This window comes from Mustela erminea, chromosome 10 (assembly GCF_009829155.1).
Source record: "Mustela erminea isolate mMusErm1 chromosome 10, mMusErm1.Pri, whole genome shotgun sequence".
In the NCBI taxonomy this organism is placed as follows: Eukaryota; Metazoa; Chordata; class Mammalia; order Carnivora; family Mustelidae; genus Mustela; species Mustela erminea.
The window spans coordinates 29,636,879-29,653,737 of record NC_045623.1 but is presented as its reverse complement, the minus strand read 5'-3'; the positions used below and the strand labels follow the sequence as shown (position 1 = coordinate 29,653,737).

The 16,859-nt window shown below is 47.5% G+C and overlaps 1 pseudogene; it reads right to left on the bottom strand.

Annotated features, from left to right (window-relative positions):
- Positions 1 to 16,739: 16,739 nt before the first annotated feature.
- On the bottom strand, positions 16,740 to 16,859 carry LOC116568291 (annotated as a pseudogene).

The following is a 16,859-nucleotide window of genomic DNA, read 5'->3' as shown; positions in this document are numbered from 1 at the left end:
TGGACATTGGGGAAGGTATGTACTATGGTGAGTGCTGTGAAGTATGTAAACCTGGCAATTCACAGACTGGTACTCCTGGGGCTAATAATATATTATATGTTAATAAAATAATTAAAAAATTATAAAAAAATAAAGTTGTATGCTTTTCTCCTGTGAATATGATGTTGCCAGTTTAATTTTCAAAACCAGCCAGGGAAAACACATTTTCCCTCCCCTCTAGTCTCTCTCAGTTTCCAAATCTGCAAAACAGGGTTAATAATTCCTGCTCTGGAGGAATCACAGGGCTGTTGGATCTCTTGACCAAATGTTGTTATGAATGGTTTGAAAATTAATTTTGTTTTAAAATTGGATTTATAAGTTGTTACTGATTATTTAAAATAATAGACATAGTAAAACAGAATAATAAAATAAGAAAACTGCTCAGGGAAAGGCTCTTAAGTTTCAGAAAGAGTTGGCTTTTCAAGGCATGGACCTTCTGGCTCCCCAGCTCCCTCAGACAGAAGCAAGGTCTTCTCTTGAGCCAGTTTGAGTCTCTTGCGAGATGGTCACTGTGGTATCAGGAACTCTCAGTCCCCCAATGGTGATGGCCCGTTAAAATGTACTCAGCTCTCTCTTTTGCTAAGAAGCATGCGATACTGTGATTTATATTTTGGTCTTCATCTGCACTTTCTTGCTCCCAAATCTCTTGTCATTGCCTAACTCATTAGAGCAATAGAGGCATCTTCTGTTAAAATATTTGGCTTTTGTTCTCAGTTCTTGTAAATAGCTTCAGAGTGCTAAATGTGAAAATGCATCTCTTTGGTCATTCATAAGAAACCCTGTTAGCCACTTCTGAGTTACGTTAATGGCGTGACTCTTGGAAAGCCCCTAGGTCGCCACTGGATGGGGACTGGTGCCAAGAGGTTCAGTCATGATTAGAGGGTTGGAATTTTCGGTCTCCACTACCCCCCACCACCCAACTTGTGGGAAGGGGAGAGGGGCTGGAGGTTGAATTAATCATCAATGGCTAATGATTTAATCAGTCATGCCTATGGAATGAAGCCTCCATAAACACCCCAGATCACAGGGTTTGGAGAGCTTCTGGGTTGGTGAACAGGAGGAGGTTACTAGGAGGGTGGCGCACTGGGAGAGAGCATGAAAGCTCTGTCCCCTTTCCCACAGAACATTGTTGTGTGTGTGTCTTTTCCATCTGGTTTTCCTGAGTTCTATCCTTGTAGAATAAATTGGCAAAATAGTAAGAAAAATGTTTCCTGAGTTCTGGGAGCTTTTTAGCCAATGGCTGAGCCCAAGGGGAGGGCTGTGGGAAGTTCTGATTTACAGCCGGCTTGTCAGAAGCACAGCGTGAGATAAGAAAAAAAATATAGATTAGTCTCTGCCATGAGTTCCTGGCACAGAGCTCCTAAAATGCTTGTAATTTCCCCCTAAGTGATAAGAGCTCGGGAGCATCTTTTGTTCTAATATTTGGTCTCTGACCCAGATCCTGACTGACCTAGAGCTTCTAAATTCCATGGTATTCCCTCAGTAGTGTGGGTGTCTTTGATTCTTAGGAGGTGATGCTGAGTGGGCTCCCAGGTGTGGACTGGTCACCAGAAGGACCACGCCATGATTGGAACTTGGGATTCTCAGCTCCACATTCCAACTCCACCCCCTTCTCTACAGAGAAGAGAGAGGGGCTGGAAGAGAGTTAGTGACTGATCACGCCTACGTGATGAAGCCCTGAAGTCCCTATAAACATCCCCAAAGTAGGGGTTGGAGGGCTTCTGTGTTGGTGAAGAGGTGGAGATGTTGGAAGAGTTGCAAGTTGGAGAGGGCATGGAAGCTCCTCACTGCTTCCCACACATCTTGCCATACCCATGTCTTCCATCTGGGTATTCATATGTATCTTTTATCCTATCCTTTTATAATAAACCATTAGATTGTAACTAAACTCTTCTCCTGAACCAGTGTATAGTTCAAAATTGACTGAGCCCAAGAGAAGAGTCATGGTAACTTCTGATTTAGAGCCTGTTGGTCAGAAGATCAGCTCAGAACCTGGACATGGGACTGACATGTGAAGGGGCTGAGCCCTTGACCTGAGGGATCTGATGCTATCTGCAGGAAAAGAGTGTTAGAACTGAGTGAAATCGTAGGGTACCCAGCTGGTGTCTGAGAAAATCTTGCTGGGGGAAACTCACACATGTTTGGTGACTGGAAGTGAAGTGTTCTGAGAGTCAAAGTGAAGGAGTGAGAGTAGAGTGCTGACAGGAACAGCACAGGCTTTCCCTTTCACAAACCACAAAGAGCCTTTTTCTGGGGTCAGGCTGAAGATGGGGGAGCATAACTGCTACAGGGAGGCCAGATCTTAGAGCCCCCTACTGTGATTTTTCTGAAAGCAAATAGTCCTAGTCAGATGTGCCTCAGGCATAGAGGAAGGTGTCTGATGAAGGTCTGTGGCTGAGTAAGTGGGGGGAATGGCCACGAGGAGGTGCAGTCAGCTGGCCAGCACAGCAGCTGATGGTGGACAAGAAGAAGCTCTCCTTCAGTTAGACCCCTGGCTTCGGCTGTCCCTCTCCCATGACCCTGGCTCAGAAATCTTCTTAGTTACATGAATTTGAATTCAAAGCAGAGCTGGAGAGTTCCTCCCTGTCTGACCAGGACTCCTGTATCAAAAGCTGGATACTCTAAGCCTATTAATACTTTTTGTGTGTGACCTCCCAAACTAGCACCTTGCTTGGATTTTGTCCTTCTGAGAGACCTACATTTAATTGAATCCTGAAAACCCTTCACAGTTTGTCCATATTGGTCCCCTTGAATATGAAGCAGATTTCATGAAAATGAAATAGTTTCTCAGGATGTTTGCCTATCTAGTGCACATTGCCAAAACTTAGCACTGTCTCGGTCAGCCAGAGCCAAGGGATCGCCATATTAAACACCATACCCTGGTGTGCTTCTCCTAGAGGTCTACCTTAGCCATATCTGGCACACAGCCTCCTTTTTCTCTCTCCCTCCCTCTCTCCCCAAGGGTCTCCTCCAGCCGTAGAAAATGGCCTGGGGTGAGCTGTTGACCCAGGGTCATGTACTGTCTGTCCAACAACCTCTGATGTGACCTAGCTCAACATGATGAGCTCACCCAGGAATTTTAATGGAAAACATCAAGAGGATGAGTTAGCACCAGGAGCTGAACTGCAGTGAGACATGTTCAGAAGTGGATGAAGCCAGGACCATGCGGATCCCATGGTCACGGTGTGCAAAGTGAAGCATGAGCAGGAGTGAGACCCTAAGCACCAGTCAGGGGGAGAAACATAGGACAAGGGAGAGAGAACATAGTACAGTGGGAGAGAACATAGTACAAGGTGGAAGAGCAGAAAAAGAATAGCTGAGGATATTTCCTGAATATTCTGTTTCTATTTCTGGGTTTCTGTATATTCCCGATAATAAACCTTACTTTTTAAAAAAATATTGTTTATTTATTTATTTATTTGTGAGAGTGAGTACAAGCAGGGGGGAGCAGCAGAGGGAAAGGAAGGAAGCAGACTTCCCGCTGAGCAGGGAACCCAGTGCGGGGTTCAATCCCAGGACCCTGAGCTCGTGACCTGAGCCAAAGGCAGATGCTTAACCAACTGAGCCACCCAGGCACACTGATAACCTACTTTCTTTGGATTTGACCTGAATAAATATCTATTACAGAAGAGATGCACACACTGCTCCCTTTCTTCCACCCAGTTAACTAGGGCAGGTGTAGGGGGAATCTCAGATCATTCTTGTTATGGATTCTTGGTGCTGATAGAGCTAACTCATCAGTGACGCTACAAACCTTCAAGGCCTGACACTGATATGTCTCTAACTTACATGTTAGTAAAAATAATTGCACCTCTCTCTCCTCTTTTCTGGTTCTCTTAGCAGTCTGTAGGCAGGGCCCTCCTTCTGGGTGAGAAATGGCTTAGGAGGACTAGAGGTCATTGATTCTCATGGCTTTTTCTTCCTGTGATTCCTAAGGATAGGGAGGAGAGAATTTTTCCAGAAGGCATTTTGCATTTCTATACTGCAGAAGAAACTAAAAAAGGTCTATCCACTTGCAACACTGACTGTTCTCTGATTTTGTGTTATCAGGGTGCTGGGCATTAAAAGATAAAAGGCCCAAGCACTAGTGGTGGACTTTAGGGCACTTCTAGCCCAGCTTGTGCTTGCTGATCTGATGGGACAGTCCTCGGTGGGATAGGTACAAACTCTGTCCCTGCACGTGAACAGCAGAGGCAACCATGTCACTGCAGGCAGAGCTGCCGGGACTCGGACAGGGTCCCCCAGTGGGCCTCTCACCTTTCTATCCCAACAGCAGGGTTTTATTGCACAAATGGATGTTTTATGGCTTTTTCTGCACTGGGAAGCTCGCCGAAAGTTGATTTATTCGGTTGGTTGCTCTTACAAAGAGTTTTCTCGCTGTACACTTGCTTTGTGAGGTGAATTTAAAATAAGCCAGGCTGACCTGACTGGCTGTGTGCTTCTTTCATTGTCTTCTGCTTTGAGAATCATTTGAAGCTGATACTCACCGAGGAAATCATGTTTTCTTCGAACGTTCTTTCCTTTCAGCTTATGGAAAATCTGACTGTTAAGGCCTCACTGCTTGGTGCTTTTGGCCTGCAAAAGCAGTTGGAATCTGGGCTGAGGGCTGAAGGAATCAATGTGGAGGGTAGCAGACAGCTTTGGGAGGCCTGCTGTCTGGGGAACAGTTCCGAAGTTTCCAATTCCCAGGCCGCTGTGGGTGCCATCCTAATTGGAGGTGCTCTGACTCATCTCTCTCACCACCCCCTCTTCTGAGAGGCTCAGGAACCCAGTTCTGTCCTGGGGGCAGCACATGCCTGGGACTTAGAAAGGCTTAAAAAGAGAAAAAAAATAGTCCCGTGCTTTCCCTGCCAAGCACAGAACAGAGGCTCACTTGTGCAGCTTGTCTTTGGTCATCCTGCTGCTGTTCCGGAATAATTTGCCCCACAAAGAGTGGGCAAGGGCCCCAAGTTGTAGCCCCCCCGCCCTCCGCATAGCTGTTCTTTCATCCCAGGGTGATTCCCATCAGAGGAGTGCCCCCGGTTTACCTCAGAAGAAAAAAAACCCTTTTAGGAAGAAGTATCCAAACTATCCTCAAAAACAATAGTTTTTATGAGCATGGTGGCATTCCTGCCCTAGTGGGAAGGGGGATGGTCCCAAAGATGAATTAACACTGTCGCTAAGCAACCATCTCCAACCCCAGCCCTGGAGGAGCCAGATGAGAAAGAACCAGGCCACTTAATCCCCAGTCTCTACTCAGTACCAGTCACCACTTCGTCTGAACAGACTGAATGCAGGCCGATGTCCTCCGGCTTGCGCTGGTGGCAGTGCTGGCTCTCAGGATAGAGTGACAGAACAGCCTTGGCCTTGAGGCTGGCTGGGTCACTTTCTGCAGCCCTAATGAGGGTCCAAGGCAGCAAGGCTGTGCCAGGGACCACCCGGTTCAGTGCAATTTTGTATACCTGATCTCGTGGAAGCCACACAACCCTGGAAGTGTCAGTTATGCTCTGCAGATGAAGGGCTTGAAGCTCAGAGAGGTGCAGTGACTGGGCTAAGGTCACACAGGAAATGCGTGGCTCTGTCTGCCCTAAAGCACTGTGTCCCCTCCACGCCCACTGCAGCTTGTACCCATGTTTATTAATAGATTTGAGTATTTGCAAATGAAGAAGTCCCATGGAGCTGCTCACCAGCCAGTCATGATAGGATTTCTCTCCGGTCACAGCAACTTAACTGTTTACGCACAGTTACGCTCACCTGGTGTTTGGGGAGAGGCCTGGTCTCCCTGGCGTCACATGGGCGATGAAGTCAGGTCTTCATGGTGGTGAGGAGAGCTACTGCCTCACTTCCCCTGGATGCTCCTTCCCCGGTCTGCTGGGCCACAACAACCCCTAGGCCTCGAAGCTCAAATGCACTACCCTTTCTCTGCCTGAAAGCTCTTCTCAGCCCCAGGCTCTGCTCAGAGACATCTCCATCACTGTTCTCCTCCCTGTTCCCAGAGTGCTCTGGGTGATGTGGGGGGCACCGTGGACCCACACCCAGGCCCCCCTGAATCAGAGGACATGGTGGTCATCTGCTGGAAGGCTGTGCTGCTCCCCAGGGATGGCCACAGCTCCCCAAGTCATACTCCATTCTGGGGGCCCCAACCAAAAGGGAATTGAGGCAGAGTGTGACATTCTCTCAGCCTCGCTGGGAGGCCTTTTTAGCAGCAGGGCTCCCTTGGGTGGCAGAGGCCATTACCAGGCCTACATTGCAGCTGGGCCTCTCCACCTACCCATCCTGTGTCCTCCCCTGCCCTTCCATAAGGTCGATCCCAAGGGCACCCTGCATGCTCAACTTTGTCTCAGAATCTGCTTCCTGGGGGGGCTCAACCACCACATTCTCCCTCAGACCTTCTCTGTAGGTGACTGTCCTGCCCTTTAGACTGAGCTCCCTAAGGGCAGCAGCTGAACCTTCTTTGTTCTCAAACCCAGAGAGCCCAGGTCCAGCAGAGGGTAGGTCCTCAGGAGACCTCGGTGGAATGAATACATGAGTCATTTACAAGGTATTGGAGAGGAGAGGAAATGAAAGGCAGGGATGTCCACAGAGAGGGCACCCCATTCAGCGCCTTTTGCCTTTTGTTTACTATTGCCTTCCCAGAAGAGTCCGAGTTTCTTTGATCCCCCCCTCCCCAAACCCCACCCCCGCCACTTCCCACAAGCAACTCCCCTCTCCAACTGGGACTTGGCTGGACTCCTTCCTCTTCTGGATCCATCTGGACTCCATCTTTCTGGATGTGGTCTCTTAGGAGCTGCTGAAGAGGAGAAGCCAGGAGCGGAAGCTGTGTCAGCAGCTGAGCCAGTGTGTGGCCAGAGGCTGCTTGTTCCAGAATGACAACCTTGTGCTCTGCAGCTCTCTCCCCATGTAGATATTCTTCTTTTTGTTGAGCCTTATTTATCTTAACCTTTGTACTTCTCGTTAAATACCCATTCTCCAGTGAGATTAATGTGTTGCTCACACCCAGCCAGGTCAGTCCCAAGGACTGTCAGGTGGCAGCTGGCCCAGACCAAGGAATGCCATACGGAGTTGGGACGGAGTTAGCCATCAAGGGGAAGGACAGAGATTCCTTTCCATGATTGTTCCTTGGAGTCATTTCAGAGGCAGGGGTTCCCATGTGCCTTAGTGCCACAGAGCAGAGAGGAATGGGCACACCTCTGTGAGGAAAGCTCTGATAAACTTGACATGAGGGACCCCAGTGGACACTCCACACCTTCATGGGTCTCAAGTCATAGCCCCTGCTGACCGTGGGTTTATGATGTCAGGCCTTTAGTCTTATTGCCCAGGGCTGCTTTTGATTAGTCTGGGCCCAGCCACCAGCAGCTGGAGAGGCTCCTTGCTGGGCCTCCTAGAGGACTGGAAGAAAGTTGGCCCAAAGGGAAAATGGACAGAGTCTTGTCCCCTCATGGAGGACTTGCCCCCTTTCCCCTAGCAGGCCAGGCACATTCCTCATGACATCCCAAGCCCCAGAGTGGCTCTCTCCAGCGACGTGACACTGGAGGCCCTCCTGAGGGAAGACATGCCTCTGATTTGTGGCCATGCAGCTGTGTTTGGGTAGACATCAACACATAAACAAGTCCTGTCCCTGCTGCCCGGCGGACACATAAAGCAATCAGAGTGGACTTTTATTTGTCATCTCTCAGCATTCCTTATGATCTGTTTACTACTGCTCATCCTTCCCTAGCCCTGTGTGAGCACTCCAGCAGGCCCCTAGACTGTTGTTTTTTGTTCTTAGGGTAAGAGACAATCCTAGAGTCATTTTAGGCTCCAAGTGCTGACTCCACCTGGCAATGAGCTTGTCTAGTCTCCAAGAACAGTCAACACCATGAACCTGTAAGAGGCCACACCCCATCTCCTTCCCCAGTGGCTGCCTGTGGACTGGAAGCCAGCTGTGGGGAATGGGGTGGCAGTCTGGTGGGCTTCTCCTCAGTCTCTCTGGGGCTGGTTCATAGGTGGGAGGGTGGCAGGGAGAGGCAAAGTCTCCTTGGGATCATCATAAACTGGTGTCACCTTTCAGGGGCAGCCAGTCATCTAAAGCTGGCTCTCCATCTCTTGAGATGCTTTTGTGAACAATTTAGAGGTGCCTCCAGGATCCCCTCCCTGACATTGCCCATGTCCTGCAAGTCAGGGCATTTCTGTTTCAAAGGGTTGACACTCCTCCTTCAGCTTTTGGCTGTTTACATCCATCTGAGGGGCACATGGGTGGCTCTGTCTGATAAGCATCCAACTCCTGATTTTGGCTCAGGTCATGATCTCAGGATTGTGAGATCTAGTCTCAAGTCAGGCTCACACTTAGTGCAGAGTTTGTTGGAGATTCTCTCTCTCTCCCTCTCACTCTGCCCCTCCCCCTGCTCACTCTAGATAATTAATGAATCAACTACTCTTTAAGAAAAAAGAACATATTAAAAGAGCTTTCTTATTTAGCATTCTGAATAATTCTACAACATTGGTAGTTTTTAGAATAAGAAATCAAGGCTCAGAAATGTCTCAGATTGGCTTAGATTTGGATGCATGTAACAGAAAAACCCAAAAGAAGAATGACTTAAATAGGAGAGAGGGGTGTTTCTCTCTTACTGAAAAAGTTTGGAGATAGACAACCCAGAACTTATGGGGTATTACATAGTGTTAGAACCCGAGCTTCTTCCATCCTGTTGTCTGCCATCCTTGGCATCTGCTTCCACTTCATGGTGCAAGATGGCTGCTTAAGCTTCGGTCAGGAGAAGGAGAAAGGACTGAAGAGAGGTGTACCCTCTTCCTTTAAAGACACTGTCTCGAAGTTGCACCCATACTACTTTCCCTTACATTACATTGGCTAAAACTTAGTCACATGGTTAGACCTACCCACAAGGGAGATTGGGAAATGCAACATTCATTCTTGGTAACCATTAGAAATCAGAGCTTCTGTTACCAAGGGAGTAAAGAATGGATATTGGGCTAAACAATGAGTACTTTCTGCTATGGATATTAAATAACTTGCTCAGAGATTTCCAGCTGAACTCTGTCTACAGAAGATATTAATGATACCGGAAGAAAGGAGCAGTAAGGACATGGGAATGGGAGAAGGTGACATCTTAGGATAACATCTGCCTTGTGGTCTGGAAGATGGTTCCAGGGTCTCCTGCCTGCTCTGCTGAAAGTCTAATTGCTTTGCCAGGAGTCTGGCCACCTGGCTAGCCATCTGACTCTTCATTCTCGCATGGCTCTGGCCAGTGGACGGTGGTGTTAAAGTCAGCATGGCAGAGCAGAGAGGAAAAATGTCAAAGGCGGTGTTGAAAGGATGGAAAGGGGTGAAGAGTAGAGCAATTTTCATTTCCCTCCAGCTTCTTGCCCCCTTGCTTCTCTTCAAGAATGGTGGACTCATTGTTCCATTGTACTTTAGCTAATATGTGGTGAGCATTTACTCCATGGAAGATCCCAGACAGGCCTTGGGGAGATTGTTGGGGAGGTTCATTGAAAAGATGTGACTGCTGGTTGACTTGTGAGCTGGACTTGGGAAGTCTGAGGCTGGATAGCAAGAAGAACAGAAATTTGAATTCTGATCTTTTGACTCCATATAACAGTCACACAAGATGAATGAAAGCCTAAGCAAACCCAGCTCTCTCCACAGTAGAGATCCAAATGCCAACACCAGCCGTGGGTGCCACACTTTACAGTTCATAGAACATCCTCAGTCTCTTGGCCAGGCAACAATCCAGCCACTAATGGCTCACGGAAGCATCACAAGCACCAGACCCACTGAGGGCAGGGGCAAACAGCCAACATGCTTCGGTAGCCTCAGGGGGCAATGCAGACCTCAGAATGTTCTCATAGCTGGCTTTCATTCCAGTGACCTTAGGTCAGCAAGGCAAATGGGATCTGATCCTCATTGCTCTCTTGTTTCAGAAAGCAGTGAGTACACCAGAGATTTAAGGAAATCAAAAATATTTCACACAGATGTTTAAGCAAGAGTAAACTGTCTAGAGCACTTGAAAGTTTTCAGTGATGGAGAGAGTTGTTGACTCTGCCAGATGGAGCAGGCCGGTTCTAAGGAGAGGGATCTTCCCAGAATTTCCTACTATGAAGTTGGGTGCCCAGGACACCGTGGTGGTTGAACCTTGGGGTTCAGCTGCATATGCCAATTCACTTTCATCAGGACAGGAAGAAGGGAATGAGCTTGCAAAAGCCCTCTTAGAAATTACATTGATTAACCGTTTTCATTCTTTTTGACAGGGATTATTAAATGTCTCAGACCAGGACTCTGTTATTATTTTAGCATGAATAGCCCTTGAAGGGCTCCTGACACCTCTGGAGAGCAGCACTAAGTGGTTGTGAGCCATAATCCTTTGCCCCTTGTCCCAATCCCCATCTGGATTTATGGGCTTCCACCATGGCACAGAAGGCGGATGCAGGGGGGCGGTGAGGCTCAACAGCTAGACCATCAGCCCCTGGCTGGAGCTGTTGTGACAAAACCTGGGACTCTGCTCAAAGTCCCAGCTTCAGGAGATTCCCCCGTTTTGCACAACCCTGCAACAGAAGCCATATCCTTATTGTGAAAGATCAGGTTTAACCACAGACCAACCAACCAGCCCGTGTCGAGCTAGACAAGGAAGCAGGGAGGGTCTGACCCACTGAAGAGTGCTTTCTTTTAATACAGAGGGAGGGTTTTTTTTTTTTTTTTTTTTTTTTTGAAATTGGGGATCGGGGGCCCCAGGATTTCAGATTAGGACACTGCAAGATCTTGTCTTGCAAGCTGTTAGGTCACTGTTCCAGCATGTGATTAAGATGAACAAGGTATTAAAATGCTGGTGTAATGCTGTTATAAAAATTTTAGTTTGGACATATCCTTAGAAAAACTCAGGCTTCTCCTCCACAAAAATTGGCAAAACAGTTTATGGAGATAACTCACAGTTGTCTGGTGAATTGAATTAATCCACATAAACCCTGAGGTGTGTGTGGGGGGAATTTTATGAGCTGAGTTGAGAGAACAGTAGATGGTAGAAATAAAACTTTTTTTATCTTGAAGCTACAATAAAAGTAAACTCAATAAATTAAATAGCCTACAGGATTCATAAAATTGAGTCATAAGAAAAATAAACACAAAATCCTGTGGTTCAGGCTACATTAAGATAAGCAATTCCGAGTCTGTTTCTTTAATAATAAGCTCTTTCCTGTTTAGACAAAGAGTCTGTCAAGGAATTGATGTAAATGTGTTTCTGCCCACTATTCTTTTATTTCCCCTTTCCTGCTAGCTGCAGCAGTTGTAAGAATTAAATGAGATACTATGCATCAATCTAAGCTTCATGTGTAAGAAAATCTAGGTAAATGTGGTTAAATTGGAATCTGAATAGTGCTGTTCTTCCTCCTTCTTCCTTCTCCTTTTTCCATCCTTCTCTACTTTGTTGGTTCTTCCCCACAACCGACTGTGTGCTCATGTGGCCCTGCTTTCTTGCTCATTTATGTACTCAATATTTATCGAGCTCCTTATGATGTACGAGACTCTCTTCAAGGTCCTGGAGACTCAGTATGTAAGGATGACAAAGTCCCTGCTTACACCGGAGGGGTGAAAACCAACAGATGAATAATTCTGTGGTATAATTTTGAGTCCTGTAAAGTGCTATGAAGAAAGACATGAGATGGGGGCACCTGGGTGGCTCAGTGGATTAAGCCTTTGCCTTCGGCACAGGTCATGGTTTCAGGGTCCTGGGATCAAGCCCCCCATTGGGCTCTCTGCTCAGTGGGGAGCCTGCTTCCCTCTCTCTCTCTGCCTGCCTCTCTGCCTATTTGTGATCTCTCTCTCAAATAAATAAATAAAATCTTAAAAAAAAAAAAAGAAAGAAAGACATGAGAGAATAATGGGATAGAGACCAGCACATGGGGGATATTTTACGTGCAAAGATCAGGGTACCTTCCCTAAAGAAGGTGCAGCAGTGCCCTGAATGAGGTAAGGCGTAAATCCACAGGAAGATCTGGGAAAAGTATATGGCGGAGGCAGAAGAAACAGCAGGTGCCAAGGCCCAGAGGTGGGACCCAAGATTGGTGTGATCTTCAGAAAACAGAAAGGCCAGTGTGGGTGGAGTAGAGTGAGCTGGGGAGAAAGTTGTTGGTGAGGAGCCTTGAGGCATGGCCAGGAGCCAGGCCACATAGGGCCTTGTGGGGACATGCTAAGGAGTTGTTCCGAGTGTATACTAGGATGGATGCAAAGTTACTGGAAGGCTTGGGTCAAAATATGGTTTATGTGTTTTAAAAGGACCAGTCTGTCTACTGGAGAATATGAAAGGGCAAAACAGGAGCAGAGAGACCACTTAGGGTGTTAACAAAGAGGAGGAGAAGAAGTGTAACATAGTGGGTAAGCCCCAGGAGACAGACTGCTGGGGTTTGAAGCATGCCCGTGCATTAAGGAGCAGTGTGAATGTGGCCCAGCTAAATAACACTGCTGGGCCCCAGTTTCCCAATCTGTAAAATGGAGATGATAATAGTGAGGTCTGCTACCTTGTACACCTCCAGGTGGAATGACCCCCTGGAGCCCAGTGAAGGCAGTGTAAGTGGTATCACGTGAAGCTGTGTGACACAATGGTCTTAATAATGATCTCTGGGGCGCCTGGGTGGCTCAGTGGCTTAAAGCCTCTGCCTTCTTTTGGGTAGTTCCTGAGATACCTGTCCTTGTGCCCTCAGACAGACACTCTCTAGGGCTCCAAAGGGCTCAAATAAGAACCAGCCCAACCAGAAAAAGAAGCACCCGAACATATAGAAAAGCATATGGTTCAAAGGCATGATTCATCTTGATTTCATTGATTTCACCAATCCTAGAACGCAAGTCAACCGTTTAAAGTTAAGAAATTTGTTTAGGTCCTATTCTGTTAGGGTCCATGATCAAAGGAGGGAGACTGATACAAAGCGAAGGTCAAGCAAAGCTTTATCTCGTGCCAGCACCAAGAATCAAACCGACTGGTTGGGGCCGTCCCTTATGGAGAGAGCGACCCCTCCCAGCCTCACAGACTAACTTTTATAAAGCAAAGGCCATGTGGTTGAGCCTGGCCACACACAGCTGGCCAGTGAGATTGTAACACACAGAGAAAGCTGCACAGTCATGCTAGGTCACACGCGGGTGGCCAATTGAATTACAGTTCACCCCGTAGTAGTTATTTGAACTAGCCTGTCACCTTGGTCAGAAGTGGCGCCCAAAAGGTGGGGGGACCCACATTCTTTGGTAGTTAGGGAGATAGTATGTGCGCTTTACTGATTGGTTGTCTCTACCTGGCCTCACTTGTCCTTGTATTCTGGGCTCTGTTATCAGGGACTGGTTGACCATATTTTTTTACTGGTTTCCTGGGCTTGCTTTTAAGTAAGTTTCCCTGGCGGGGAGGCAGGATCAGTTTTAAGTTTTACTGCATAAATAACAAAATCACTGTTCAACTGAGATGGAATCACTCTGGCTAAATAGGCCCTTACAGTTCCTTTTTCTCACCCACTTAGCCCTTATGAATTGCTAAAATTGGAGGTGTCGGGGCACTCAGCAGGCCCAAGAATGAAGACACTAACTCCTCCAGGGTGTTCCATGGGCAAGAAGTGTGGGTAGCTCTGGGTAGCTGCTCTGCTCCCTCAGCCCATAGGTTTCAGTCGCTTTGCTATCTGGTTACTCATGCATGAGGTAATCTCCCCACTTTATTTGTTCTTGGATGTGTGAGCTATATAATTCCTTCTTCAAAAGTTATAAAAATGGAGCCCCAGCTAATAACTCAACATAAAAAGAGGTGCCATTTTCCCATTCTCAGTCTCGATAATGATTCCTGCCATGAGCCAGTCATCATGGAAATGACTCAGCCTTTCTCTCCTGCGTTAGTAAGGTTCAACTGTGTTTGGTCCTGACTCAATCTGGCTAGGAGCAGAGCAGGACTGATAGAAACTGTGCCCTAATGTGTTACTATGTTACTGTTTACTTGACTTATCCAAGACTCTGCAAACACGGTCATACCAGCCCCTTACCTTCCTTCTGAACTGGCTGCTGTCTTAGACCAGTTCATTCAGTGGGAGTTTGTTGCCCTCTGTGCTCTCCTGCCAAGGAGCTGAGGCTAGTCCTGAACTCAAAATCAGGCATCTAACTCTCTTTGCATTTCTAGTACTAATACTTAGTATCTTCTTGGGGGCCCTAGTGTAAGAACTGATCCAGACCCAGATCTCAAGTGAAACCTCTTATCAGATGACTATTACTGGTTGAAATTATCACTCATAGAGATCCTGGCAGTTCAGCAGTGAGCCAGAGTCCATTTATCTGACAAACATTATCGACTGCCCACCCAACAGCAGGCAGTGCTGGTCATCTAGGATGGAGAGCCAGAGGCAGAGTCCCTAACATCAGGGACCCCCAAGATCTAGTGTGGCAGATGGACAAGAAAAGAAACAGTTGGAGAGCAGTGTGATTATTAGTTTTGTAACAGGTCTTCAGGTGCATTCAGGGGGTACCTGACCCACACTGGTGCCCTGGAAAGAATTCCTAAAGGCAAGCATGCCTCAAGGCTTCTAGAAAAGTACACGGAGCCATACAATTAGAGAAGGGCCAAGGTGGGGGTGTTCCCAAAGAGAAAGGGAACAGCATGAAAAGCACGTGTGACCACGCCATCTGGCAGTGACCCAGACATCCATTTTCTCCCTCTTCCTGGGCTCACAGTCCCACTCATAGTTAAGTGTGACCCTATGACAGAAGGTGTGTAGACATGATGATGGGTGGGCTGACCCAGAAGATCCTCTCAAATGTGCCCTTCCCCAGGCTTTTCCCAAGTCAGGGCACATTCATGCTAGGCCCCAGTCAGCTAACTGGTACAGGTAGGAACCAGATTGCAGAGGGCTGCCTGCAGGAACTCCCGAGCTGAGGTGTGGGTGAGAAGCAATCACATTTGGTTTTTAGAATACAGAGATGGCACGGTGTCCGTGGGAGGGTTGAAACTGACCTGAAAAACAGTGCTCCTGGAAAACAGCAATATTTAAGAAATCCCCTACCCCTTGTTTCCCCAAATCCCCTATTCTTTGCTGTTCCAAGGCTAAGAATCAAAGGACCACCCCCGCCCTCGGGTATTTTAAGATAAGACCCATTTGCATCCTTCTTCAAGGCTCCTATAAGAATTAAAGACAAAGTCCTTGTTTATCAGCCTGATTAAAACCCCAGAACCCCTTCCCTTCCTTTTTTTTTTTTTTTATGTTTTTACTTTCCTTTGCCACCATTATTCTCCCTATTGCAATCTCCCGAATGAAAACATCTCTTAACTGTCTGTACCTTTGGTCTTCACTTGAATACCGTAGTGTTGAACTGAAGCTCACTTCTACTTGAGAGTAGACCATTATCTGCTCTATTTTTCTTTAACAACTTTTATAATATATTAACTTGTCATCAGTCGTCTGTGAGACTATAAACTCCTCGAGGAAAGTGCTTGTCTTCTTTACCATTTACCACTGTTTCCCCAAAGGTATAGACCAGTTCCTGGCACACAGTAGGCATTCAGTATTTAGAATAAATTATGGCACGGTGACACCCAGCCCACATGAGCTTTCTTTCTTTCTTTTTTTTTTTTTAAAGATTTTTAAAATTTATTCTTCAGAGAGAGAGGGAGAGAGAGCGAGCACAGGCAGACAGAATGGCAGGCAGAGGCTGAGGGAGAAGCAGGCTCCGTGCTGAGCAAGGAGCCCGATGTGGGACTCGATCCCAGGACGCTGGGATCATGACCTGAGCCGAAGGCAGCTGCTTAACCAACTGAGCCACCCAGGTGTCCCCCACATGAGCTTTCTGCCAACCTCCCTGGGCTCTTCCTGATCTTCTCTCTCTCTCCCTCTTTCTCTGTGCGTCTCCTTTTCTAGCCCCTTCCTGCTCACCTGCCTCCCTCTCTGCTTCCTCTTTTTGGTCCCTTTCCTAATCCCTCTCTTCCTCTTGCTTCCCCTCTCTCCTCCCTCAGCCCCCATTCTCCAGCCAGCCAGGTTGTTCACCTGGAAGTGTGCAGGGCCAGGTGAGAGAGTTCCAGCTATGGCAGGACTGAGCCAACCAAGTTCATGTCCATATCTGCTGGGTCAGGACAATTCTAGTGATTTTGATATGTCATTTGCCCAGGCTCTCCTTGAAAGTTAAAGATTTACTTAGAATTGGCCAAGTGGGTGTTTGGAAAATAATCAGTGAGTTGTCACGAAGCCTTGCACTAAGCAGGTTGCTGAGAGCTGGGGAGGAGACAGGACCTGGGTGAGGCCACAGCCTTCCAGGAGCTCCCAGTCTAGTTAGCCAGGGAGGTGAAGGCCCACCTGTGTTCCTTGCGGAGGAAACACAGGCAGTCCCAGGGTGTAGGTGGCACAAGCTGGTGAGTTCTGGAAGCCTGTCAGCTGCTTTTACCATTGGAGCTTGTGGCCTGTATGTGAACTACGGCTGCCAGACAGACGAGACCAGGGACTCAGCTGCAGAAGAGGAAGGTCTGTCCATGATTGTGAGGCTCCTTGGGCTGCTTGGATGGGAGTTTGATGAGGATTCCTTTCTCTTGTAGAACCTCTGCACCAGCTCCTCTTCTTGGCCCCTCCCTGAGACTAAGAAAAGGAGCCCGAATCAATGCCTATGGATTTCCTAAGAGTGCAGAGTCAGCACTGGTGGGCTGAACCTTCCACCAAGGCCACAAAAAGCCTCACAAAGCCAGTGTCCTACAGCTGGGTGACCTACTCTCCATCCTCCATGGGACAATGTGACTCAGCAGAGTGAGGTACAAGCCCTCCCTCTAGTTTCTTCATAATTATCAGCTGAATTGGGTTAACTGCCCAGAAGCTAATTAACAAACTATAGAAATGATCCCTGAAAGTATAGTCTT